The sequence below is a fragment of the Anser anser genome (assembly GCF_964211835.1).
Source record: "Anser anser genome assembly, chromosome: 4".
In the NCBI taxonomy this organism is placed as follows: Eukaryota; Metazoa; Chordata; class Aves; order Anseriformes; family Anatidae; genus Anser; species Anser anser.
Genome location: NC_139724.1, coordinates 27,132,837 through 27,159,699, shown reverse-complemented (window position 1 = coordinate 27,159,699; position 26,863 = coordinate 27,132,837). Strand labels below are relative to the sequence as shown.

Sequence of the window (26,863 nt, the reverse complement as noted above, 5' to 3'; positions counted from 1 at the left end):
ACACTGACTACATGGTGGACAGCAAGGCCATCTATGACATCTGAGATGACAACCTGGACATTGAGCATCCCACCTACACCAACCTCAGCAGGCTGATTAAGCAGATTGTCTCATACGTCACTGCTTCCTTGAGATTTGAGGTGCCTTGAATGTTGACCTGAGTTTCAGCCTAGCCTGGTGCTTTTCCCACAGATACACTTCCCACTCACTACCTACGCACTCATCATCTCGTCAGAAAAAGTGTACCACGAGTGACTAAATCCTGAGCTTCAGTGTATGGTTTGGGGTGAGCAATCCAATTATATTTAGTTGCTTCTGTAAGAAATATTCCTTCTTGCACTTTTCTGTGCATCCTGGCTACCAGAAAAGATTAAAAGGAACAAAAGCTGGTTTTATATAAATCTTAAAGACAACACTAACGTGTAATTTTGACTTTGGACTCATGTTCATATTTAAGGCTCTTCCCACAGACCTGCTTGGGTGTTTCTGCCCCGTACAGCTTCTACTGCAACAGTACAATAAACTGTTGCTGCTTTTAACATCCCCTGGCTAGTAGCGCAGAACCTGCTGTATTCTTACTGTGACATTCCCAGCTAACAGCTTCAGCGCCCAGAGCTGTGTAGCATCAGCACAGTCCGTCCCCAAACAAGTTAGCTTTCCATCTCTAAGCCTGACTAATTAATTCAAGTGCAGCACGGTGCTGACACAGCTCTGCTGTTTCCAGTTCTGGAACTAGTCAAGTTTGATGCTTGCCCGGGATTGCTACAGTGCACCCTTGCACAACACAGGTAGCACTGACAACACATCCAACTCTGTTTTATGTGATGCCACTTCCCGTTCATCTGTCTTGATACTATAAGCTACCATAAACAACTGCCAATGCAGGGAAATACATCCAAAGCCCAACCCATATTTATAGCACACCGAAAGACAATGGCACTGGCACTGCCTACTGGCAAGCTTACACCCAGGAGCATGAAACAACCCTGTTCTCATCAGGATGGTGGCAGGAGAAGGTGGAGTCTGGCTTTTCCCCTTGATGCAGACCTACTGAAGTCGTGGGCTTGCCACCCCTTTCACATCAGGGCTGAATCAGCCCTTAGCACAGTAACCTGGTTCCTACAGGCTCCACTGGGAAGCTGTGGCACCAGATGAAGAGAACAACTCTAAATGAAAGTTCTTACAGTGGCAGGATGGAAAACAAACAAACAAACAAACAAACACCAAACCAACAGACAAAGTACTACCAAAATCTAAAGCTTTATTTAAAAAGCTGTATAAATTCTTATTACAGGCCAGAGTGAAGGTGATGTAATTTGTTCTCTATGTAGATGTTCCCTTATCAGAGTATTGGCCTTGGCCAGTGGGTGACAGTATTTCTGCTGTGCCTGCTCCCTGTCTGTTTAACCTCTTCATTTCTGGTTCCAGTTTTCAGAAGATGTAACTAGAAAAAGTAGTTTTGAGATTTTGGATTGTTTAGCTGGCTGGTGCTCAGGGAGTTTGTAGTGATGCCAAGAGCCCCCACAGTATAACTCACCATCGCTTCTTTTTTTTTTTTTTTTTTTTCCCTGCATAATTGCCATACTTATTCCTTAATCATTCTAGTTTGTGGCCAGGCAAGGAAGGGGTGTCCTCTGGGGCAGGGGGCTATATATATATAGCATAATTTGTGCCTTAAAATAGGTTCAAACTAGCAACTTTAAAAGTTCATGGCAAAATGTGAACTCCAGAATGTATGCATAAATGTCTCATGGGCATAGGAGAGAAAGTTATTAAAGGGTTTGAGCAACTGAGGGAGTTAAGTAGAGAGACTTTAGTACACATAAACAAGAAATGCTTACAAAGGTATTATTGCCACATCCAGAAATATTTAGCCATGGGGTTATTCCAGGGCTGATGCTCACATCCATGTAATATCATAAGACATCTCAGAAAGATTGAGTAGTGATAGGTAATTCTAGTATATTTGGAAATGTAATGTTCTGTACTTTATTTATTTATGCAAATGTCATGTTATGATCAGTAGTTATTTTATTTGTCTAAGAAAAACGTATGCAGCTATACTTTTAGGAGGTTGTAGCAAGTTCTGTTGTGTAGAGACTCCTGTGACTTTCAGCTGACCAGCTAGCATTAAGCCATCAAATGAAACAGACCACAGACTTTTGTCAAACACTGTGGTTATGTATAATTGTGGAATAAATTGTGGAATAACATCTCAGAAACCCCATGGGAGAGCATCTGCTGTGTATATCTTGTTAAACAAAAGGTCAAGGGTAACTTTTTCTTCAGAAGAGGACTGGTCCAATGGGGCCAGTTTCCTACCAAAAAGTTATTTTTTAATAATTTGCAGTGTAGTCCTCTTAATTGTATATGGACTTTTTAATATGACAACAATATTTCTGGTATGGGCCAAATTCTGATAAAGTATCCTTTGGGCTGATTACCAAGAATACAAAGGAAAGTGAGAGGTCTGAGAAGACTGCAGTGTATTACTTCCTAAGTAAAAAACAATGAGGACATAAAGATTTAGATTTGCATTTCAGATGGGAGTTGGAGGTGCAGTAAAGTACACTCTTGTGACTGTCATCTTACTCATTACAGCTTCCAGAAGTTTCCCATTGTCCAGTTCCCACCCTTGCCCTGAGAGCATCCTGACCGCTAAGATCTTAGTGGTAGCTTGTACAGCCCATTGGTGCTGTCTGAATAGCGATTCTTGAACAGCAAGAAAATTCAGGATACGTGGAGGGAGTGCTCGGTGAGAAGCTTGCCATTTACATGAAGTTTCTTCTTGGTATGTCTCAGAATAGAGTCACATAGAGTCATCAGGGGCTCCTGTGCAAAGTAGGCTCCACGCTTAGTTATGTGATAGCCGAGCATTCACTGGAGGAATAAGAAAATTGATAAAATTTGATCTATACATTATTACAAGCCACCGTTTAACTTTGCAGTTGTCTTGTTTCATATTCACCATTAATATATTAGCTTTGCTTTGTGATGTAACTAAAACCTTTCTCCTCCTCTCCACCTGATCCCAAATGTACATCTTCACAACATTTCAGTCAACAATCTACGTAGAATAGTTTTTGAATTGGCATAATTTTTGGAAAAAAAATCAAGAATGAGTAAACTGAGCTAGCCAAAACATGGTTTGGAGTAGGAAGGAGCTTTGTTGCTACATACTTGTATATACTTGAAAATCATTATAAAGGACAACAACAAATAGTTGATGTCTTTAGCCTGCAGTTGACTACACGCTCATCATATTAGTAACTATATGTACAGTATGATCGTGATACTCAAGTGGATTTTGTGGTATGAGACAAGGACTGAAAATGTCCACAAAACAGCGAGAGTTGTCTGGAGAGAAATTAGGAATTGTAAACATCATAGAAATTACTAATACTTTTTATTCTTTAAAATAAATCATGGTGATTTAATCACGTGGCTGCTAATGGTAATAGGAAGCAAACAGTTAAATTTCTGTAAACCAGAACAGACATTAACCTCTTAAAGCTTCATCTTTTCTGAAGCGAATGAAATATTGTATGATCTGGCAGCATTTCTGACTAATAATAGTTAAGTACTTATCAGTGATTCTTAAGTGAGTCTTTTATCACAATATTAATTAGTGTAGTCATTTTATTCTTCACTCATTAAATAAGCAATCTGTATCTAACTGGAAGCTCCTTGTGTTTCTCAGAAATCCTTTCTGCCTATGTGACATTGCCTCTCATGGGATGCAGCACAGCTGTTGAATGATCCACTCGCTTTTTGGACGAAACAGGTAAATGACATGATATCTGGGACTTTTTAGAGTCAGTGCATGTAATCTTATTTCCATATGATTTATTTACTCCCTGTATCCTATTCAGGCCTGACAGTAGCTTTGGATTTCACTGACCTGCTCCACAAGTGAAAAGTAGATTACACTTTGCATGTGTCTTAATTCAATGGAGAATACAACATGTGGCCAAAGAAACTGGGAGTCCCTTGTGGGTGTCGTGTCAGAGTAGATAGGATGAGTTGGAAAGTGAAAGTTCGTTGTAATTAGCTTTGAACTGAAATGTGTCCTATCACTTTAAATGAGCTACTTGAGTTGGGGTCTGTCATGTGCAAAGAAAGTTGTCATGGAAACCTTGATGGCATAATTACTATCCGGCAGAGCAATAAGGCCCTGGAGAGTGTGTAATCAAGTGGCCGTTTATTCTGGACGACTTGGGCTTCTGTGTAGTAAAGGCATATGGAATTGGTCGATGAAAGAAAGCTGCTCTAGTAGGATCCTGTAATGTTATATAAACGTTTGTGTGTGTGTGTATCAAAGGTAATTACTGCGTGGTACTCTGATTTATTCACTGGTAAAAATATTGTAAAGCTGCTTAGAGGTGCCCAAGTGCGGAAGCTTAAGAATGTTATGTTCTGGAAGGTAGTTTTCCTTCAACTTCTCCTCCCTTCCATGTTGTCTGCGCTTTTGCTGTAATTGTCATGATCTTGTTCTTTCCAGTTAACTTGGGTATCTCTGTATTACCCTGCGTTACAGTGTACAAATGAAGCATAAGCAAAGTGCCAGTTACACCACTTGGGATAAATATCATCCTGTACAGAAAGAATGTGCAATTAGTCTTGTTTAATTTGAGTATTTAACAGTGTAAATGCAAAGGGCTAAAATAACCACGCAATTATAGTTGGAAATGTTTAAAAAGTACTTCAAGTATTTTTGTAAAATAGATGACTGGAAAGCTGATAGGGTCCTCTGAGTCATACTATTCTGGTTATCCAGGAATCCAGAATTCAAGCTGCACAAGTGTCCTTGCTGTAGTTTTTGGAGCAGTCTGTTAAATTCATCACGTTTTAATGTAGTTACCACAAGAGAAAGAAGATGAGGACTGAAAAGCAACGGCAAGATCGTTTGCTAACTTGATGGTAGGTCTTTAAACCTCTCCATGGTCATGGATTGCCCTTTAGAACAATGTGATCTATATAAGGTAACCGTTCAGAACTGTCCACCTATTCATACTGGTGCTTTTGCATAGCTGTGATCAGCACCACGTTAGATACAGTTGTGTCTTAGATTGCAGGCATCACTTGTAGAATGGTTAAAAATAAAATTGCAATTCAAACTGGTGCCTTCTTAGTTTCAAAACTATCATGAAAGCCATCTGTTCACACAGTACCGCTATACATCAGGGCTGGATGCAGGCAGGATGTGAATAAGGGTGCCGTTGAACAGCACAATGTATCCTCTGTCGTACAACATGGAGAGCGCATCAATCTGTGCAGAGCAAATGGGCTCGAGCAGGATCTGTAGCTCCTTTATGTGCCCCCTGGTAAATCTATTCTTAACATAGTGTTTTTGAAGCAAAAATACTAAAAATATAAGTGTTTAGAGGCTTTCAAAAGGACGGACTCCCTTTGTTTTTGGTCTGCAAAGCTAATGCTTATTATACTATTTTAGTTAAATACTTGCATGCATGAGGCACGTCAGTGGATCTAGTCAAGTGGTTGGTGCTCTGTGAGGCTCCCTACATATAACTCCCTTAAGCAGAGATTAACTTAGTGAAAAAATGATACGTAAACGGAAAATACAGGAGCAGAAGATCAGTTTTGCTCAGGTACCGTGAAAGAGTGAGGAAAGGATCTGTGCTAACTTCCTTAAATATTTTTTTCTGCAGAAGGAATCTGATCCATGAAACAACCTGTGTGAAGGTTGGGTGTAAAGTAGTGCTACCACGGCAGATTTGGACAAGTTGTCTTTCTTTTGAAAACAGGGGGCTGTGTATGGATGTGTTTGTCTCTCTGAATGGTGCAGATTTTCTGAATGTCTAAAGTATATGTAAGATCCCAGTGTAATTACAGAATCAAACGGAAATTTAATGCTTGCCTTCACCTACAGATGGATTGAATTCCTGCTGCTTGGCCCTTAGCTCAAGATTCATTTACTGTAAATTTTGTGCAATACTTCTTCAAATACATATTCCATGGAGGACTTTGTAAGGTGATACCTTATTACTCTCATCACACCCTTCAAAATAGCAGTTCAGTACACATTTAGTCCTGAATATTAGAGTGTAGAGTGTTAGAATGGATGGTTGTATTGGGTTGAAAACCTGTTTAAAGTCTGCTTTGTCAACTGAATGAGATAAAAGTAGGTATGTATACTATATAATAAATTATGGTAATGTCTGGGCAGTGAGGTAAATGTCTCCCAAGACAGATATAGCTAGTGAATGTTTTTAACTGGAATATAATTCACTAATGTGAGCAGGACAGCAGTTTGCAATAATATAATGACTGAAAGATTATCATGGAATCCAATACTGCTATTCATGCTACAAATTCTGTGCTTCTTTGCATATCTAAGGGAGACTGTCCCTTTGGAATGTTCTTCAATGTGTATTCACTTTTGTATTTTTCATCTTCAAAAAATTGTTAAAGGAATTATTAGGTGTACCCTTACTGTTTGTCTTTCAAAAAGGCACCAAGTATGGAGATGACCTGAAACAATTTCATCTGTTTGCAAACTGAACAATTTTTTTTTCTATGAGTTATGACAGACTGAAGAAAACATGTAATTTAACTATACATCTAAAATATTTCAGTTGTGGCACTTCTGGGTAAACCAAGTCAGGACAGTTCGGATGCTAAGAAAGAACTGTATGACATGTTTTTCACATTGGTGAGTCCTAGACTGCAGTCTGTCAGCTTATGGCAAGAAGTCAGTTGCTGACTTAGAAATTGGGATTTTATTTTACTTCCATTATCTTTCCAGTGTTTTCAACAAAAAAGTATGATTGGCAGGGTATGTGGTATATTCTCAGAGGTGATCATCTGTTTGTCCAGAAGATTCATGTACCTGTGTTTTTATGTGCCGGTATTTGTGTAGGGGGAATGCTTTTTATTCACTTGTGTCTGGCAAAACTTGCTCAGATTTGTAAAAATTCGTGTGGGTCTCTGGTGGCATATCATTGCTAAGTAGTGTTTAGATAAATCCATATTTTATTCTGGTTAATCAATACTTCTAAACTCCCTGTCATAGGTTCTGGTGAACAGTATTCTAGAAAAGAGATGTCCTGTTGGCTCATGGAGTTAGATACAGCAATAGCAAAACCCTGGAGGAGTATTCTGCATGAATTTATGCGGGAGGAACATGTCTCAGGGAGTAAAAGTTTGCTTCATGTTTGTTAAAGTCTCTATCAATAGAGAAAATAACTAGGGAAAGCTGTGACTTTGTTCAGTTTTGAAATATGAAGTTCTGTCATATTTTAAAGATATTTCATCTCATATGGGCTAGCTTTTACTGAATCACATTCATACTACTAGCTCATCTGTGAATTATAATGTACAGATGAAAGATCATGCCATTATCAATATCCAGAAAAAAAAATGCTATTTTTTTTTCTTTCTTAAGGATGGCACCCTGAATTAGATGTTGTCACTGGGATTTGCTAACTGTGTAGCTATAGACTTTGAAATTTTGGTATCAAGCACTAATATGCTGAGATACAGTCAAGGTCTAGGTCCTTGATGAATATTCATGAATTACTGACCTAAATACTTCCTCAAAAGTAGAATAATGGAAGGAAATAGACGCTTTATTGCAGCCTGTGCTATTCTGTGCTAGTTCTTACCTCTTCCAAATTGTAGAAATAAATGTTGCCTCCAGTCCCAATGAAAATCATCTTGCCTATCTTTTACACTTTACCTACATCAAGTCTTCTTTTGATGGTGATCTCATTTGCAGTTGATGGAGAGTTGCAACACACCTTATGCACGCCAGCTGAGAAATGAATGTCATGCAAGGCTAAAAGTGTGATGAGAATATGTCCTATTACAATAACAGTGGGTAAAATTGCACTTTTTGGATTAACTTCGTATGATCTAGAGCTTCTTATCTTCCCCTTCTCCTTTCAGGCCCTTTTGTACGTGATCACCTTTACAGTGCCAAGTTCTGTATGATAGTCTATGTCCCCTTCCATCTGCAAACCAGATTCTGTGGCTATCAGTATATGAAATAAATTACTTGATTAGTCTGAATGCGTTTGACTCCCTGATCTGAATGACTGTCACCCAGGTATATCTGTTCACCTGAAAGCAGCCTATGAAATTGTGTCTTTTTGGGATCTGTTGGTAACATACTGTTGCCTCTCTATTACCATTCCTCTCTGATACACTGGATAACAGCACAACACAGATCCTTGGGAGTCTTAACCAGAGCCCCAGGTTTCAGCATCTTCACGTCAACTGATCAGTTGCTCTTCTTAGATTCTGATAATATTAGTATCTGCAACAAAACCACCCGTTCCAGATACTTGGTACACTTTGAGAAGTGATACTTTTCAGTCTTCTGTGTTTTTCATCTTTTTACTCTGACAAAAAATGTTGGCATTCCTTTTATATTGTAATACCAAGACAGTTATGAGAAAATGCTCGGGATTCACTTCCACGGTACATAAACAAAATTTGTAATATTAAAATTTAATCCCATTTCTATTACTTCAGTCCTCAGGGTCATACAGAACTTTGTGTATGCTATTCCAGTCCTCATACAGACTGGTGCTGCTTCCCAGTTTTTAACATCAGCAAACATTAGTAAATGTGTTTTTTGTGTCCATGTCATCAACGAAAATATTAAGGCAAGATGCACCGTAAAATGCATCCTTGAAGAACTCCTTTAAGACTTGTCCCCTGTCTGAGCAGTTCCCCTGTCAGTGTAAATCACTGTGTTCCATTTAGCCTGTTTCTTACCAATCTCACATTTCTTGTGTTTGTTTCCTTCATCACGTCTAACTAATACTCCATGCAGAGCAAGGCAGCATCTGGAAGTAATGGAGGCAGCTAATAGGTACTTTTCTCTCAACACTATTTATTGGAGTAAACATTTGTGTACAGGGAATGACGAGGGCAAATTTCCCTGTTAGAGTTGTTGTGTTACGTGAACGTCAGGTTTTTAGCAGTGCCGGTCACGTTTCTGTGCAGCTGCCTTCATCACTATCAGATTGTTGTAGCATCTACCCTTGTTTTTCCCAAGCTGTTATGTAGGAAAATCATCCTGCCTCATGGCTCTGAATTACTGAAAATACATTATTTTGTCCTTTGGAATCACTCCTCTTTCTCAACATAGATACGGGCTCATCTAGAGCCTTAAAAGTACTTAGTTTTAATAGGGGTATAGTGTAAGAAATGATTTAGTGTTATATCATTTCTCATACCTATGGTGTGCTGCCTTATCTCTGTGATACTCAAGCTCAGTCTGTCCACGCATGAACACTTAATATTTTTCCTCCACATAATACGGGACAGTCTATGAGAGAGTCTGGCAACAGTGGTTGGTTTGATTTCACAAGGATGTTAACAATTAGATAATAACATTGTTTTGTGGTTTTCTCCTCTTTTAACAGGATGTCTCTTCTAGTATGAGGTAGTACTCTGACATCATGGTAGGCTGCAATCCAGTGGTGTTTCTGTTCTTACCATGTGCATCAGTCTTTCATGTGACTTTGAGTTACTCTGTTCCCATTTTGTGTGGTTCAGTTTTTTCTTTAATCAGATGGGGCTTCCTAAGTCTGACCACCTTGTCTTTCCTTCAAAAGATAAATGATTTACATTTAACACATACTGTATGATGTATATATGATCTTTTCCATCTCATCTATATCCAATAGCAATTCTCTTCTTTTCAAATGGTGATTGAGGGAAGATCCCATGAACTAATACAAACCTACAAATGCTCCTGATAGCAGTATGAGCTGGCACTATTCAGTAGCTCACTTGGATTCTTAAGACAAAGATTAATGGAGAAGCCTGTGGTTGTGGGAGATTTTATTGATCAGCTCTTGGAGCCAGACAGACCACCAGCATGGGTCCTAAAAGAACCTTTCCCCCACAGCAGAACACCCCTTATGCTAAAATGGAGGCACTCTGTTTTCCATTCATATTCAGTATTTCTCTCTGTCTTGTGCAATCAATTCAACTATCTTATTCAAGAACTTTATTTTACTGTCCAATTATGCAACGACAAAGGCACCCTCATCTTAGATGAGGTCTTTAAGGGCTACTTATAATACAAGTAACCTTTCCCAGAACCAAGATTTGAACTCAAAATTAACAGGAAAAAGGCAGGAGCTGAAATTAGTCTAGAAACAGAGTTCATGTTTTTAACAGGGACTGTAATTAGCCAGCAGAGAGGCTTCTGGTAGGAGTAGCTGATCCATGGTCATTAAAATGTCAAAGACTTACTCTGTTTTGTTTGTTTCCTTGTATTTAATATGAGCCATATGGCAATGAACAATACTTCATTTTGAGTATCCAAGAAGGGGAATTCTTACTAACAAAGGCTTTATAGTAGCATGTGTGAAAGAGGGCTTTCATTATAGTTGTAGGGTTAACTTATATGGGGTAATGTTTGGTCTTTGTTAGTCTGTCTAGTATTTTAACAATATTTTAATGAAACCTTGAGCCAGATGTCAATGTAGTTGACCTAGCCGCTTTTCTTTTTTTGATTGATTTTCAGTAAAATATTGAGGAGCAAAAAAATGAAAATCTAACAAAGGGGAATGACAATGATCCTCATTGATTTCAATGGGATCACAGTGTTATGGAGCATTTGTACATTCAGCAACTGAAGGAGTGAAAGATAAATAGATTTAAGTTTACCTTAAAATTTGCATGTAACAAAGGCAGTTACTATTACATTTACAATTCTATCATGTACAGTGGGTTATAATATTTTATAATAGATACGCAAAAAAAAAAATACAACCTTTGTAAAACAGGAATTGCCTTTCTGCTTTCTTCCTAGCTAATAGGATTTGATAGTCAAAAGCTGGTCCCAAATCTGTCATTGCTAAATCAAAGCAAAATTGGTACCGGTCATTATGTTTATTGTTCCCTACTGTGGCCATAACTATTCTTAGCCCTTTGACTAGAAATGCCCAGAGAACATTAATCCATGCTAATTACGTGCAAATTGTAACTGTCTTAAATCCTTGAATTGGTTGCAGCTGGTGAAGGAACATAGACCTGACCTGTCAGGGCACTTAGGCCTTAAAAGCCCTGAGCAGCCTTACCTGCAGCCTCTGCCTCCACCCCTGTCTGTGGCCCCAGGAGCATGATTTCAGTTTGTCCTGCAGCCTTCAGTCCCTGCCTGAGCTATGTTGGAGGGCCGCAGCTCTCCAGCTCAGCCACAGCTCTGCCCATCCATTGGCCCTCTTGATCTAGACCCTAACCTGAAGACTGATTTCCTGGCCCGGCCTCAGCCTTGTGCCTTATCATGAAGAACTTGCCTGAGGATCTGGACTCTTGGTTGGAACTGGCCACCAACTAACTCTAGGTCTGCCCTGCCCTGTCCTTCTTATTTGTGTACTGTGGGGATGGGCTTTGGGTGGCAAGAACCTTGCCTCTGGGCAGAGTATGTGATATGCCTTCCTATCCCTAGGGAGCAGCCAGCCCTTGCTGTACCATGATGTGACTTTCAGTAGATGGTAATAAAAACTTAGATTCTGCTCCTGTTCCAGTTGACAAACAGATGTGGGGATCATGGGTTCAGTCAGTCCCTGTAACAGTAAAAAGAAATGTGAGGCAGTGTCAGCTGTAGTTGGATTCTGGTCACTAGAAGTGGTTCTATTTAATGGTGTCATGCACATGGGTCTGTGGTTAAGGAGTTGTTACAGAGCTGTATTTGGTCTTGTGCATTAGTCTATTGAACTTGTTTGGGACTGTGTTTAGCAGATATACGGCTGATATCTAGACCTATTGCAAAACAAGAAGCTTTTATCAGGCTGTTATTTCTTTGCTTCAGAATAGTTGGATGTTGCATGATATGCCTACCCTAGATGGCTGGGTGGACTATTACTGCATTCTTGATTTACAGAGCCTTTAAAATCTCACTGCTGTCAGACCCTTGAATGCCCTTGTGGATGGATAACAATTTGGTTTCCGTAGCTTTTGGAGAAATCTAACTTCTAATTATTCTGCACAACATTCGTATCCTCATCCCCCTCTTTCTTACTATGTGTGTAACATTTTTTGTCTTCAGACTCTTACCTCTAGTAGTGCGTGACTCATGGCCCGTTGTAGCTCTGTAAAATGTCAGTTATGAATATATTGCACAATGAGCCCGCCATGTGCATCTTTGGTGTAATATTTATTATTTGTCTCTCGCTGGAGTCAACAGGAAGATTCCCATTAGGCTCCAAAGGCATTTGGAGCAGCTCTGAGTTTGCCCTTAGTGTGCCTGACTACTGAGCAAGCAAAAGGAAGGCAAGTTTGTAGGCTGGGAAGCCATCTCTTTTATAATTTTCATATAGCCACAAGTGGTGACCAAGACGGAAGTTTAGCATACTCTGGTACAAAGACTACATACCCAGGGTCTCTGGAGAGCTTGCAGGTTTTCACATGGGTTAACCACCAGTTCTATTAAGAATGTCTCATCTCTTTCTTCTTCCTGATAAGAAAGTCCGTAGCAGATACCCACTGTGATGTCACCTGTGATGGTCTGCCCTGGAAACGGATACAAATTAAACACTTACCTGTAAACTTTCAGCTGGGTTGTATCCATCCCATGTGGCAGACCTCCACGCATTCCCACTAAACTCTCATATAAAGGGCAATTCCGCCTCCTTGCCTTCCCTCATCTTTCCTTCCTAAAGATCCTTCTTTCCTTTCTGAATTTTAACTTTCATCAGTTAGATTTTGTTCCTGTTAGATTCATTCCTCAAGTATCTCCCTGTCTACCTTCCTCTGCCCTCTCTTCCTCTTTCACCATTTTGACTGGAAGGAGTCTTCACATCAGTAGGTCTCTGCAGCCATAGAAGACCCATACCTCAGTAGATACACTGTGATGCCATTCCCTTAGTCCCTCAGAAATTGTATTTTTTTTTTCCTCTCTTGTCTTCAATGGCCCTCAAACTCTCACTGTTGTTGTCTCTCCTTTTCTGTTATATTTGTTGTTTCTTGTTTTCAGTGTAACAAACTCCACAACAACCTTCTGCTTTCTAGTATTGCAGTGTTCAGGTAGACACCTAGAATTCAGTTCATGCAGCCACAGCTTCCCTGCAGGTGCTACTTTTGCATTCACTACTGAAAAGTGCTTAGTGGCTACTATGAACTATTTCACAGCTGGGAAATTTGAGCAGAAGGAACTGAGCTCAGTGAGGACAGGCTCAGAATAGACTTCTCCCTGGACCGGCCAACAACAAACCAGAATTACTTATAGAAAAGTTAACAGATATGACTGTGCCGCAGGGAAGTCCTGTCATGGTAAATTAGATGGAATTCTCAGCTTGGAGATCTGTGCTCTGTGCTCCACTGCCTGCCTGTTGTAGAATCAGCACTTCTCCTACGGCAATAGCCTGACTTTTCTAGGCAGTAGCCTAAGTCTAATTGTGGAGTATTTTTTTTTTCCCGCTTGATTTAATGAATTTTGAGTTGAAAGTGTGCTTGTCTCTATATTTGCTTTGAGTGCAACAGTAAGATACACTAATGTTAAACTCAGATCTGTTGGTGTTAGTTCAAATTTCCACATATTAGACCTAACACTTGATTTCTGACTGGAAGTTCATGAACTCTCATTTAAAATTATCATTTTTTCTACTATCAAATTAAGCAGAAATAAATTGAAAAGGCTTACCTTTTTGCAGGGTAATCTTGAAGCAAAACCTGTCTGTTTTTCTGTGGTCTCTGTGTTATTACTTAAGCTGCTAACCAAAATTATGAGGACATTGCTGCATTCTTAAGCAGAAAAAACAAAACAACAACAAAAAAATGAGGATGTGTTATACCAGCCAAGTTAATCTCTATTGTGCTAGTATGAAGATGATCTAAAATAAAGGTGTGATCTGGGCTTGGTTTTCAAAGAGTTCCGTTTCTTCTTGCACCCAGCCTGACCACCATACATGCAGTCAAAGAAGCCACACGTGCAATTTGTCTTATGCAATGTGATAAAAATGTACCTCTTTAAAGCCATCAAGATCATTTGATATGACAGCACTGACCCATGCCATTCTGCGTGGGCTCGCTCGTTTGGCAGAGCCGCACAATAGCTGTGATATCCCAGCAGGCTTTTTGCTGGATATCACAGCAAAACAGGAAGTCGCTGGCTCAGTGTCAAAGCAGGGGGAGAAAACAACATGGAAAACTAGCTTAAAATGATTTACAAGGCAAATATGCAAATGTTCAGAGCAGTCAATGTATGAATTTAACCCATTCTTGTAAGTTTGCTTCCATTCCTAAAATGGTCAAACTGAATATTTTTGTTTTGTTATCCCTTTGACTGATTTGCTAATATTTAATCAAGAACACCTTTCTGTTGTAGGAGTTGATAGCTCCCTTAAAATAGCATTTGCTGACGATATACCATTACCATAGCACAAGTAAGTAGTTTGAGTCCATTGTTCCCAGCTAAGTGAAGTTCTTCATTAAGCCTTGAAAATGTAGAATAAATTCTTCACTGAAGCTGATGAAAATTCAGACTACCTATGCAGAACTACATGGAATAACAGAAAGATAACAGAGTGAAGAATAAGCGTTTCTGAAGGGAGGTGACATTTTTGCTTAAAAGATTGTCAGTTTTTATAGTCATTTATGACTGATTCCCAGAAGACAAACGTCTAAAATTAAATGCTTCAAATTTGCAAGCAACAATGAGTCATGGGTAAAAGTACAGAAAAGTAGCAAAACCAGCAATGACAGAAAGTGGGTTGTAAGAATAAAACAAAATCTGAGATGGCTGACTGAATGCTCCTTAGTTAATTTCATTCCATTTCAGTTTTCTAGAAAGATGTTGAGTTTCAGCTTTCGACATTATCCGTACCAAATAATACAAATAGTTTGTTATCCAAAGTGACAAGATATTCAAATAAGGGAATATACAGTACATGTGAAAAATCAATCATCTATTTAGAAAAAAAGAACCACTTTTTTGAAGGACTTACGTGTTTCTCAAGTATAATGGAGCCTCATTTTAGGTGACTTTATAGTCATTTAAATTATTTATTAACTACATTATAACTACTTATTAACTATTATTGTTAAGGTATTAAAAGTAGTCTTATATAGTGCATCTGTTCTTTGTTCTTTCTCCCAAAGTTCTTAGTTTGATCTTTGCAGTACTCTGAATGAGATCCAGTCATACAGATAGCCTGATCCACTCGTATGCTTACCCTAGTACTGGCGTATCAGGTGAATGATAGTGATCAAACTTACCATGTGGAACAGTGGGATCATATCCCAGTGTGTGTTTTTCTCCTCTGGAAAGGTAGGAGCAGCTGGCAGTCACGTCTCTGGGGATCAAAGCAGGATGCAGATGGGAGGTGTGGTGGCAGCCATTTTTGCAAAGATTGCCTTCACCAAGGTTGGAAGATGAAACAAATGAACAAAGCAATTTCTGCATGAGCACATCTTACTGCCCTACAGTCAAGCTTCCTTTTCTTTTAGCTACTGAAAGATGTGCTTAATAAAATAATCATAGAATCATTCTGGTTGGAAAAGGCCTCTCAGATCATCTAACATTCACTCATTTAGTGTCTGACATACTGAGAACATATGTAACGAAATCGAAATACATTTAAAAAGAAATAGTTTTAAAACTGGACTTCTTACCAAAATGGGAAAATCACAATTTAGCTTTTGACAGCAGAGGCCTGTATAATAAACCCTGCTGTTAAACTTTCCTTTTTGATTACAGTGTATTTGTCAGGGTGGTTTCGTGGATGCTTTGCCAGTTATGTATCACTGAATATCCTGTCTCTGTTTGTATACCGTAGGAGACCCCAAATTCTTAATTTTACCATGTTTAATGATCTCCAGGAGGAAGTGTACTGTCTATCCCATGTCACAATAAGAAAAGTTAATTTTCAGAATCTATTATGGAAAGGAAGGAAAAGACACTGTCACTGAGGAGGAGAGATTCTGTATCTGATAAATCAATGCCTGGCCTTCTGTCTGCTCTATGCCACACAGAGCAGTTGTAAAGCAAATACACAGACCAGCCTGATTTGAGAGGATTCCTCATGAATAGAACCAAGAATATGCAGTTTGCCATCTGCTTCTCCCTTTTCTTCTGGTCCTTTCTCTTACTGATGAGTGACCCTGTAAGGAATAGTCCAGCAATTCGTGCCACTAAGGGGTGTGAAGGGTTAACATTGAGGCCTGGGTTTAGGCGAGAAGAGAACAAAGGGATTTCTTCAGAGAAAAACTGCTGAGTTTGCACGGACATGCAGTAACTTCTGACAGCCGGCCAAGAGACCACTAGATAAGGAGGAAGAATATGAGCCTCCCTGTCCGAGCGGCCCCCGAGAAACTAACAGAGACTGATAAGCAGGCACACCTGGGAGGACTTCGGATTCGGGAAACCAATTATAATAACCCTGCCTCTTCTAGAAGTAGTAATGAATATGTATTAGCCTAGGAGCATAAAAACCAGCCGCCTTACGTAACAGGTGTGCGTCCTGGTGGAGCAGAGACTCCCGGCGCACCCAGCGCTGTTTGCTTGCCTCTATTCATTTAATAAATTGTAAACTTTGATTGTAATCCTATTTGGGACCCAGTCATTTATATCAATTGGGGGCTCGTCTGGGATGGTCTTGGTTCCTGAATTCTGACTTGATCTAGGAGGGGCGCCCCCACCATTTGGTGGCTCCTGTTCGAGTCAGGTCGGGGCTAATGCCATCTTGAACCTGAATAACGGCAAGCAAAGATTTAGATTTTTTTATGAGCTCCCTTTGCCGGCTGCAGCACTATATTTTGCCTGTAATTCTGCGCGCGAAGATCCGAACGAAGACGACGGAGTCGTAAGTATTTAAGGCGTATACCGTTCGGTTGGGTGGGATTCGGTTGCCTGTGTGTGTGAGAGTGTGACTGAGATGGAACGTAGTTCCGAAGCGATTGTGGAGGTCTTCTAACCGCGGTTCCAATCTCCCGCGAGGGGCTTGGCCGGTGAAGGACCGAAGCGATTCCTATAGGATTCGTGGGTGGGTGATAGGTCCTAAACCCCCTGCAAGACACTCTCACTAAGGCAACCAAGGGCTGTAGGAATTGCCACAGTAAAATTCCTAGATGGGTCAGACAAAATTGAAGACCCGGGACCAGAGAAAAGGGAGCAAATTACCAGACATACCACCAGAAAGTCCATTAGGGATAATGATTAGAAATTGGAACGATAGGGGCCCCAGAAAAGGGAAAAAGTAAATTAAAAATGGTTCAGTATTGTATGACAGAATGGCCAAAGGAGCCTTTAAGACCACATGTCTTTTGGCCCGTTTTCGGATCCTTTGAAGACTGGGTTTGCCAGGCCTTAAATATACATGTTAATTCAAAGGAACCTTTTAGCCAGGAGGAAAGTGATTATGCAGGATTATGGATCAGGATCTCACGTCCTTTTCCAGCCTCAATATTTACACTAAAAGCAGACGAGAAGTTTGACGAAGAAGAGAACAAAAAAATAAAAAATAAAAAAAAAAAAAAGGAAAAAGAAAAAGATGATGAATGGGAGTCATTGGATAACCTACCACCTCTATATCCTAACAATCCACCCCCGGTGGTGCATCTTGTAATCCTGTTTTGTTCTTAAATGTTTTGACTGTGTCAAGGAGGAAGGTGGGAGCATTATCTAAGTAACAGTTTAGAAGTTTGGGTATATTCGCGGTGGTGTTCGGTCAGTTTCCCAAGTATCGGGGGAGCGGGGCTGACTGATTATCAAAGTGGTAGAACGGAGAGTCACTTCTTTGGTGGTTCGGGCCTGAGCCCTGGGAATTTGGTAAGAAGGGGGAGAGCGAATTTATTTAGGCCTCAATACCTTTTTAAACCCCCATCTTGACGGATACACAGGAGTGATTCCTTGTTTTGTGTAGGCTTACTAACAAAGTGCATGAGAAAAATTAGCATTTGGCTTGAAATTCGGTCTTATTGAAATGTAAATTTTGTGGAAAAGGTGTTATTGTTTGTCTAGAAGACAGAAGGCTGAGTGCTTCAGGTGTTTTTCCGAAGTCCTGCGGATTTATGATTGGAATGGGGCTCATTAATAATCTGAAATAGTAAAGTTTGTATGTGGAAAGAAGAGTTTAATCCCAGAGAATTGGGACATTTGGGAAGAAGATTAGGAAAAGATAGTAAAAACCTGCAATAAAAAGGTTTGCGTGGAAATTGAAACAAGGGACAGTAACTAATATAAATAAATAAAAGGGAATGGGAAATCAAGGAAAAGGGGAAAATCCAAAAAAAAGACGTCCTAAAAAAAAAAAAAAAAAAAAGCCTCCTTGGGTGCATATTGGCACATTGGAAGGATATTGTTAGAAATGGGGGCACAGAAAGCAAGAGGACTTTCACTAAGTATTGCAATCAATGGTGGCCACTATATAAACTAAATGGCCACTTTATGGATCAATCGACTATAACAGTGTCTTGCAATTAATGTTTTTGAGGAGAGAAGGAAAATAGGATGAAATGTTGTATAGTGATATGTTGTTTCAGCATGTTGGAGGGAAAAGGTTTGGAATTAAGTTGGCCCCTGACTGAGCCTTTGGTGTTGGCATTAGAAAAGTACAGGCTGGAGAAAGATAAAGGAAGTGTTAAAAGGATTATTGGAGGTGTTAAAGGTTGTGTGGCATGTAGTATTTAACAGAGCTGTTTGAAGTTGAATGAGCAGGGAAAGAGGATGTAGGAATGCTAATAGTTCCGTCTCAACCCGAGGCTGAGATCTCTAAATAGCGGGTGTGAACCCTCTGGGGCAGGGGGACCGTGATGGGTCCGAGAGAGTTGTCGTGGAAACAGAAAAGCAGCTAACTCTTGAAACAACCTGAGTTCCTGTGTGAGCTCAGATTGCCAATGGGACCGCTCAGGGAACTTTCAACGATTGCATTCCCCTGACCGACCCCCTCACTGAGACCCTAATCACCCCGGAAATTATGTAAATACTAAAATCTGGTTAAATTGGCTATTGGGAATTGAGAATCTGTTCCAACAAGGTCCAAAAGAAACCCCTATGGAATTTATGGAATTTTTGAATTTCTGGACCAACTTTGAAATGCAATGAAAAAAAAAAAATGGACCTGGCTTAAAAAAAAAAAAAAAAAAAAAAAAAAAGAGAGAGAGGCAACTGGCTAACCTCTTTCCAGGGCAATCAGCCCCTGATATCAGAAAGAAATTGTCTTAGGCTGCAGGACAAACAACAGTCAGGAATGATGGGGACCTGGGGCATCTACCCTAGCAGGTCCACTAGTTGAAATAAAGCTAGGAAACGAAGACAGAGGCTTGAATTTTTTGTTGGTTATGGGAGCTTCTTTCTCTGTGTTAATTAGGCTGTAAATGTAATAGGAGCAACATATTCAGTGTTAAATAGTTTAAAAGGACGATTAGGAACTAAGACAACTACAATAATTGGAGCCACAGGGAAAGAGGAAGAATGGTCATTCTTACAACCCCTTGATTTGCGTTTTGGGGGTGAGGAACTAACCCATAAATTTTAGTATGTACCAGAATGCCCGATGCCACTCTTGGGACGGGATCTATTAGCCAAATTAGATGCAACAATAACCTTTGAGGATGGAGAATTAATAATGAAGGTACTTGAGTCCAAAGTAGGCCAAATCCTAATGATCAAAGATAAACCCTTTGTTAATATTCCAAGAGAAGTAGAAAATGCAGTTATAGCAACAGTACGGGAAACAGATGTACCAGGGAAGTCGAAACTGGCACAACTGGTAAAGGTGGAATTAAAGGAAGGAGCCAAACCTGTTTGAATCAAACAATATCCACTTAAGATAGAAGCTAGGCACGGGAATGGTGAAAATTATTGACAAATTTCTCAAATATCAGATTCTGGAAGAATGTAAATCGGAATACAATACTGCAATTTTTCCAGTAAAGAAGCCGAATGGCGAGTATAGATTTGTACAAGATCTTAGAGCAATAAATGAAATAACAAAGGATATTCACCCGGTAGTAGCTAATCCTTACACATTGTTAACATCTGTGAAAGGGAAATATAAATGGTTTACCGTGATAGATTTAAAGGATGCCTTCTTTTGCATACCTCTTGATAAAGATAGTAGAAAATTATTTGCCTTCAAATGGGAAAACGTATTGAAGTTTTTGGACCACATATGGTAACAACCGTTTTGGAACAAAGGGGGGGGTGCACTGGTTATCACCCAGCTGGATGGTGAAATATCAGGCAATCCTAACTGAACAAGATGACATAACCTTGAAAACGACTAACCTGTTATATCCAGCAGTATTTCTAGGAACTGTTCCAGAAGAAGGATCGTTGGAACACAGTTGTGTGCAAATAATCGAACATACGCCAGCCACAAAGATTTGAAGGATGTACCCCTTGAAAGGTATTCAGTGGGAATACCACACTCCGTGGCACCCACAAAGCTCAGGGAAAGTAGAAAGGATGAATCAAACAATAAAACAACAATTGGCTAAGTTAATGATCGAGACACAGCTGCCCTGGACGAAATGCTTACCATTGGCACTTTTAAACATAAGAACTAAACCACACAGTGAGACTGGATTATCATCATATGAAATGTTATATGGTATGCCTTATTCTCAAGGGATGCCCCTAGGGAACAATGTAGTTGAGGATCATAGTATCCAGAAATACATAATTACCATTGGAAGGAGATTACAGGAGATAAGAGAAATTGGGATGATGACTCAGACACCACCTTTAGGATTTGCTATTCATAAAATACAACCAGGAGACAAGGTCTTAATAAAAACCTGGAGAGAAGAATCATTGAACCCCCGATGGGAGGGACTGTACCTTGTTTTACTTACTACTGAAACAGCTGTGAGAACAGCAGAAAGGGGTTGGACCCACGCATCCAGAATAAAAGGACCAATAACTACCGAAGCCTGGAGGGTTGAGTCCACTCCTGGGGAACTGAAACTGAGACTAAAGAGGAACTGATATCCCAGCAATGAGGTTCTGCATGAATTAAGGGCACTGGATAAAGAGGACAAGTCTGAAGGGAGGAAAGGGAGAAGGCAAGACCGGGGTAGGACCCTCCACTGCGGCGTGTATGGTCTACCGAGGGAGGCAACCCCTATGGGTATTGACCGCCGAGTGAGAGTGCCTCGACCGGACTTCTCCCACACCAAGATCAGTTTGTCCTGAGAAAAATAACATGAGAACCTTTTAAACCCATAATAAAATTGTGATTAGTTTTTCCAGGAGCTGGATCACCCTGAAGGGCTGAATGGTAACACAAGCTCTGAAAGCGGGCCCAACCCCATGATTGAAGGCGCTTCCCACACTCTCAAGATTGGACGGCGAAAAAGGCTTATAATATGACAGGTCGCCAAAGAGAACTGAATTGTGACTGTAAGTGGAAACCCAACGTGGGAGCTTGGAAGCGTGCATATACGAGTACAAACGGGGCAGACATTGTAACAGGACCACTCGGTAACAAGGACACTCTGTATTATCACGCCCCAAAGGGTAAAGATGGATGGGATGGTCATTTTCCAAACGGGACGTGGGCCCTAAAGGGACATTATTGGGTGTGTGGCAAACATGCTTACAAGAGGCTACCTGGAAACTGGTCGGGAATATGCTATGGGGGGTACATAAGACCCTTGTTCTTTTTATTGTCACAAACACAAGGAAATCATTTAGGAATAAGATTATATGATGACCTGAACAGAGTAAAACGATCTATTGATACTTCCTTATCCGGGGATAGTGCCCAAAAATGGGGAAAGGATGAATGGCCTCCTGAAAGAATCATACAGCATTATGGGCCAGCTACCTGGAACCCGAATGAGTTGGTATCAGGAGCCCGAGAACCTATTTATAATTTGAACCGAATAATTAGGTCGCAAGCTATCCTCGAAGTTGTAACCAATTAAACAGCGACGACCTTGGATCTTCTGGCTGATCAATCCACTCAGATGAGGAATGCTATCTTTCAACGTAGAATGGTCTTAGACTATTTACTAGCAGAAGAAGGGGGAGTGTGTGGAAAACTGAACGATTCTAATTGTTGTTTACAAATCGATGATAATGGAAAAGTGGTTAAGCAGATAACAAAAGAAATTAAAAAGCTAGCCCACGTCCCAGTACAAACTTGGAAGGGTATGGATTGGGATTTCTTTTCATGGTTGCCCGGTGGACCATGGGTTAAAAGGATGCTATTTTTATTTTTATGTGGTGTAATGACATTATTGTTTATACCTTGTATGATACCTTGCTTTACGTTGTTGATACGGCGGATAATAAATAGCACCCAGTTTGTGATGACTTTGGGAGAGAAAAGGTGATGTGTCGATAATGATGCTTAAGAAATGGACACCCCGAGAACTGACTGATGAAATCCAACTGCTACTAACAAAAGTTGAAGAAGAGACACGAATTGATGATATTAAAAAAAAAAAAAAAGGGAGGAATTGTAAGGAATAGTCCAGCAATTCGTGCCACTAAGGGGTGTGAAGGGTTAACATTGAGGCCTGGGTTTAGGCGAGAAGAGAACAAAGGGATTTCTTCAGAGAAAAACTGCTGAGTTTGCACGGACATGCAGTAACTTCTGACAGCCGGCCAAGAGACCACTAGATAAGGAGGAAGAATGTGAGCCTCCCTGTCCGAGCGGCCCCCGAGAAACTAACAGAGACTGATAAGCAGGCGCACCTGGGAGGACTTCGGATTCGGGAAACCAATTATAATAACCCTGCCTCTTCTAGAAGTAGTAATGAATATGTATTAGCCTAGGAGCATAAAAACCAGCCGCCTTACGTAACAGGTGTGCGTCCTGGTGGAGCAGAGACTCCCGGCGCACCCAGCGCTGTTTGCTTGCCTCTATTCATTTAATAAATTGTAAACTTTGATTGTAATCCTATTTGGGACCCAGTCATTTATATCAACCCCAACTCTGCTCTCTGGAGAAAAAATGAGTGCATTTGTCAACCACTTATCCACACGCTTCCATTAACTAGAGCTGCCATTACCTGAGTGGAGACTGTGAGAAGCAGGCTGTTAGCATCTTCCTTTAATCAGCAAGAGAAGCTGCCCGTCTCTTCCAGTTAAATTAGGATAGGAACTAGGGTTAGAACTTCAGTGTGCGATTTTCCTCCTTTATTGATTGAATATATTTACACTGGAGCTAGAAATGACTTTTTACATACTTAATTTTTAAGACACAAAATTGAAATAATTTGTAAAAAGCTGCTTCTTTTAGTAATGTATCTTAGTGAAGTCACCCTTATCATTGGGCACTTTATTTCTGCAGAGAACTGAAAATCAGAAGTAAATGGTAATGCCTCCTGCTGCCCTGCTGATAAGAAAAGTCATTGTAATTTATCCCGAAGCAAATAGAAGCTCAATAGAGAAGATATATAAGGTACCTTGCAGTGAAGGCTTGCTTTATCAAAACTTGAGAGTCTTGGTGTTTAGGACACCTATCTGTCATCACGCTGCGGAGTAGACAGCTGAGCTGTATGCACATAATCACTTGCACCCACCTAGAGGAATCACTTTAGCAGGGTATATGATGGCATCCAGGAGGCTCAGCCCTTAGAAAAGGTGATTAAAAGGAAAGAGTAAAACATGCTGCATGAAATAAAGATTTAAATACATGCGTACTGACTTACTTTTCCAGCTTATAGCTGCCAGTTCTGGCCTGCTGACAGGAAGATGGTATTTCCTTTTCTTTTATTTTCTTTCTTTTTTTCTTTCTCTCTTTTAGCACTGAAGGTCTTTAATTTTCTATCTCTATTTTAAAAGACATGGCTCTGGCTGATGGAAGATCTGGGAAGAAACCAAATTAATTCACAGGCCACAGAACTTCACAGTGTTGTGTTAATTAACAGTAAAACCACAGGGGGAATAAGCTAAACAAGCAGCTAGCTGAAAGAAGGTGCACAAGCACACATAGTGATAGATATGACTGTAAACTAATGGCTACAATTGGTTTCATCAGGGAATGAAAATATGCTAAATTTCAGTACTTCTGAAGTCCTTTCTAATTCCTTAAGTAATTCCAAACCACAAATCATCTGAAGAACAGTGATAATTCTTCAATGTTGCTGAAGTAAAGGACTATTGCAGGAGGAAAGGACACATCTTTTCAGTTTGACCCCGCTTCTCTTTTATAATCCCTTCAATAGCCATGTGCCAGCTGCAATGTAAAAGAATCCCCTACATTTCACAGCCTTTTGTGGTAATGTGGATGCTCTCACAGTAACATTTGTACTTAATTATTGAGGACCTGATCCTTCAGTTTTTGCAGGAATAAAATATTTTTGGTTTCAGCGGGAATATTGAGACAGGGTATGATCAGCCCTGTCACCAAACAACTGTCTTTGTAGTAGGGAATATCTAATGCTGATTTAAGTTCACCCTGTAGCATTTAGGTTTGGTGGTACACCTAAAACAGCTTTCTTTGAACCAACATATTTCTGAACTTGCCTTGGGACTATTTCTTGCTCTGCCACTTCTTTACCCTCCTGCTCCTGGGCCAAACTGCAAATCCTTAGGTGTGCTCTATGGACAGAATTAGGAATTTTAGGGAGCTTCTGAAAGTCCTTGATTTTTGCACTGATATGTACAAGAGTTGTCACTTAGATTTAGGCCCAATGTTAGCCTTTTATCAAAACAGTGTGTAGTGCCTGGTCCTTTGGGGAAAGATGTAAGAGTTAGGCAGACTCTTCCTGTACTGAATCTCCTGATCTTTATTCAGAGATTGACCAAATCTGTGAATGTATGGTATATATTGTTTGGTAGAATGCACTTTCCAAAGGCTTTATCCACCTTAAGCTCCCACTTGATCCTTTCAGTGGAATGTAAACTTTCAGTCTAACTTTTGGACATGACTAAATATCTGGCAGCATCTTGTAATGAGTTCCTTAGTTTAATTTCTGTTTTTGTGAAAACAAACATCAGTTGGGAATTCACCTTCCTTTTGGTTTGATTGTCCATGTCCTTTGGTTGTACTTGATGTCACATAGTACTCCTGTCCCTGATGTAAATTACAAATCCTTACAGCATCTGTTCCTGTGATAACTTTCTCTGGATCGTTCTTTATCCATAAACAAATACTTCTGATTCTGCTACATATTTTTACAGAGTACCGTTGCACAGAGTATACCAGGCAAGACTGTACTGTTGATTCAGATCAAGTTATTCTCTGAAGCATTGGTAGAATTTTAGGATTTTTTTTCCTTTTAACGTGTTTTATTTGGTTTTCTGTAATAACATGCAGATCTCTTTGGATGTACTTAGTCTATACAGATGGTTTGTGTGTTTCTCTTAAGTGTTTATGCTATTCAGTGTGCTTATTAAATACTTAATTACTTTTGTTTTCATAATGGTCTTGTTTAGGTCTGTTTGTATTTTCCTACTGTTTTCTCTAGATATTACAAACTTCAGTAACTTGGTATTATAATCACATTTTGCAACCTTGCATTTTTTTTAATGCAACATTTCATATTCCCTTTAGTAATTCAGTCATTTTTATATTTTTATATATAAACCACATCTGTACTTTCACATACATTATTTAGTCTTGATGACTTACTGTTTTCAAATTACCAATTTGCTTTTTTTTCTATACCCCTTTCTCTCAGTTTCTCTCTCAGTTTAATGCTTTTCTAGTGGCTGGCACCTGGATGTTTTTGGATATATTGGATATAATTTGGATATATTTGAACAATCTGATGAATGCCAGAATCATGCCTGAATGTGACAAGACAAAATCCAAATTGGTAGCTTCTAGCAGGCATTCTAGCAATGACCCAGTCTGTGTTTACAAAGGTGTGTTTCCCTGGTTTTGAATTTATAAAAGGAAGCCTATACAAGGTGTCAGATAGCTTTCTCCCTACAGATTTTAAATGAGAAAGACTCTTAAAACTTGACTTAGCTGAACTGGATAGAGACTAATCCTGTAAAAAATATAATGAGCAGGTAATATCATTTTAAAATGGCAATGAATACTCAGGGAGGAGAGAGAAGTACAGTAACCAAAGTACAATAAGAAGCAGTTACAGAAACACGATTAAAAGTTTTCAGACAGTGTTACATCTATTTAACAGGAAGGAAAAAAGCACGTTTAACTAGGGAGGCTACTTGAAGCTGCGAAATTGTACTGTTGACTTAGCTGATTATAAAAATGCAGGGAAGATGGATAGAATATGAAAGGGGAGAAAATCATAGTCATTTAGGTTGGAAAAGAGCTTTACGATCATCAAGTCCAAACGTTCCAGCTAACACTACAAGTCCACTGCTATCATCCAAGTTGCCTGGACATTTCAAATTGCAAATTGGTTTAGAGGAAAACAAGGGAGAATGGGGACATAGGGGAAATTATAGGCGAAATTGTGAAATTATGCAAAAACTTTCATAGGTCATAAGCAGACCAAGTAACAGGGAAAAAGAAAGAGGATTCGAATAAGGTTATTTTGCTTGTGCAGATGGCGTTTTATTTCTCCCTGTGGTTTGCTGAGTTGTAAAATAGAAAGAAAGATGTGAATAATTCACTACAGTCCCAGCTAACTGAAGTTTCTCTGTGAGAGGATAATGCTCGGAGCCTGTGGCTGTACGCAGTAATATCTGCACTCCTCATCAGCTGTTCTCTGATGGACTTTAGAGCCATTTGGGACTTCTCTCCAGAGCAAACAAAAATAATGCATTTTGTATTATTGGATTCAGAAATAGAATAACCTGGGGAAAAAAATAAGGAACTAGACTAAAAAAAATAATACTGATAATCCCAGAAATATTTTACATCCAGAAAATAGATTAAGTGATGAATATACTAGCAATTTTTGGACCAAAGTTATAAGGCAACCTGTTTGGGTTATGTCCAGCAATGGGCAGTAGTACAGCCACACATTAGTCACATCCTCCCAGTGGGTCCATAAGCTGTTTGTA

General features: G+C 39.7%; 1 protein-coding gene and 1 long non-coding RNA gene across 18 annotated transcripts in view; one reads left to right on the top strand and one right to left on the bottom strand.

Moving 5' to 3' along the window:
* Positions 1 to 26,863, top strand: part of LOC310898447 (uncharacterized protein) — a gene marked incomplete at its 5' end in the record, with an annotated part of 290,282 nt that overhangs the window by 7,259 nt on the left and 256,160 nt on the right. For 10 of the 14 annotated variants that reach the window (XM_083833594.1, XM_083833593.1, XM_083833602.1 and 7 more), the window contains one exon: positions 3,701 to 3,784. Of the gene's footprint in view, positions 1 to 3,700; positions 3,785 to 15,758; positions 22,831 to 26,863 lie in introns of those variants that run through there. The other 4 variants (XM_083833591.1, XM_083833595.1, XM_083833596.1 and 1 more) reach the window with 4 other exon arrangements.
* Positions 1,176 to 15,752, bottom strand: LOC310898456. 4 transcript variants are annotated; one of them, XR_014583310.1, is made up of 3 exons: positions 13,625 to 15,752; positions 9,469 to 12,495; positions 1,176 to 2,880 (listed from the first exon to the last, which is right to left on the bottom strand). It is a non-coding gene; the product is annotated as an uncharacterized lncRNA (long non-coding RNA). The 4 variants fall into 4 exon arrangements; XR_014583311.1 differs by lacking the exon at positions 1,176 to 2,880 and having other exon boundaries at positions 3,706 to 11,549; positions 12,359 to 12,495; XR_014583312.1 differs by lacking the exon at positions 1,176 to 2,880 and having other exon boundaries at positions 3,706 to 12,495; positions 13,625 to 13,725; positions 13,947 to 15,752.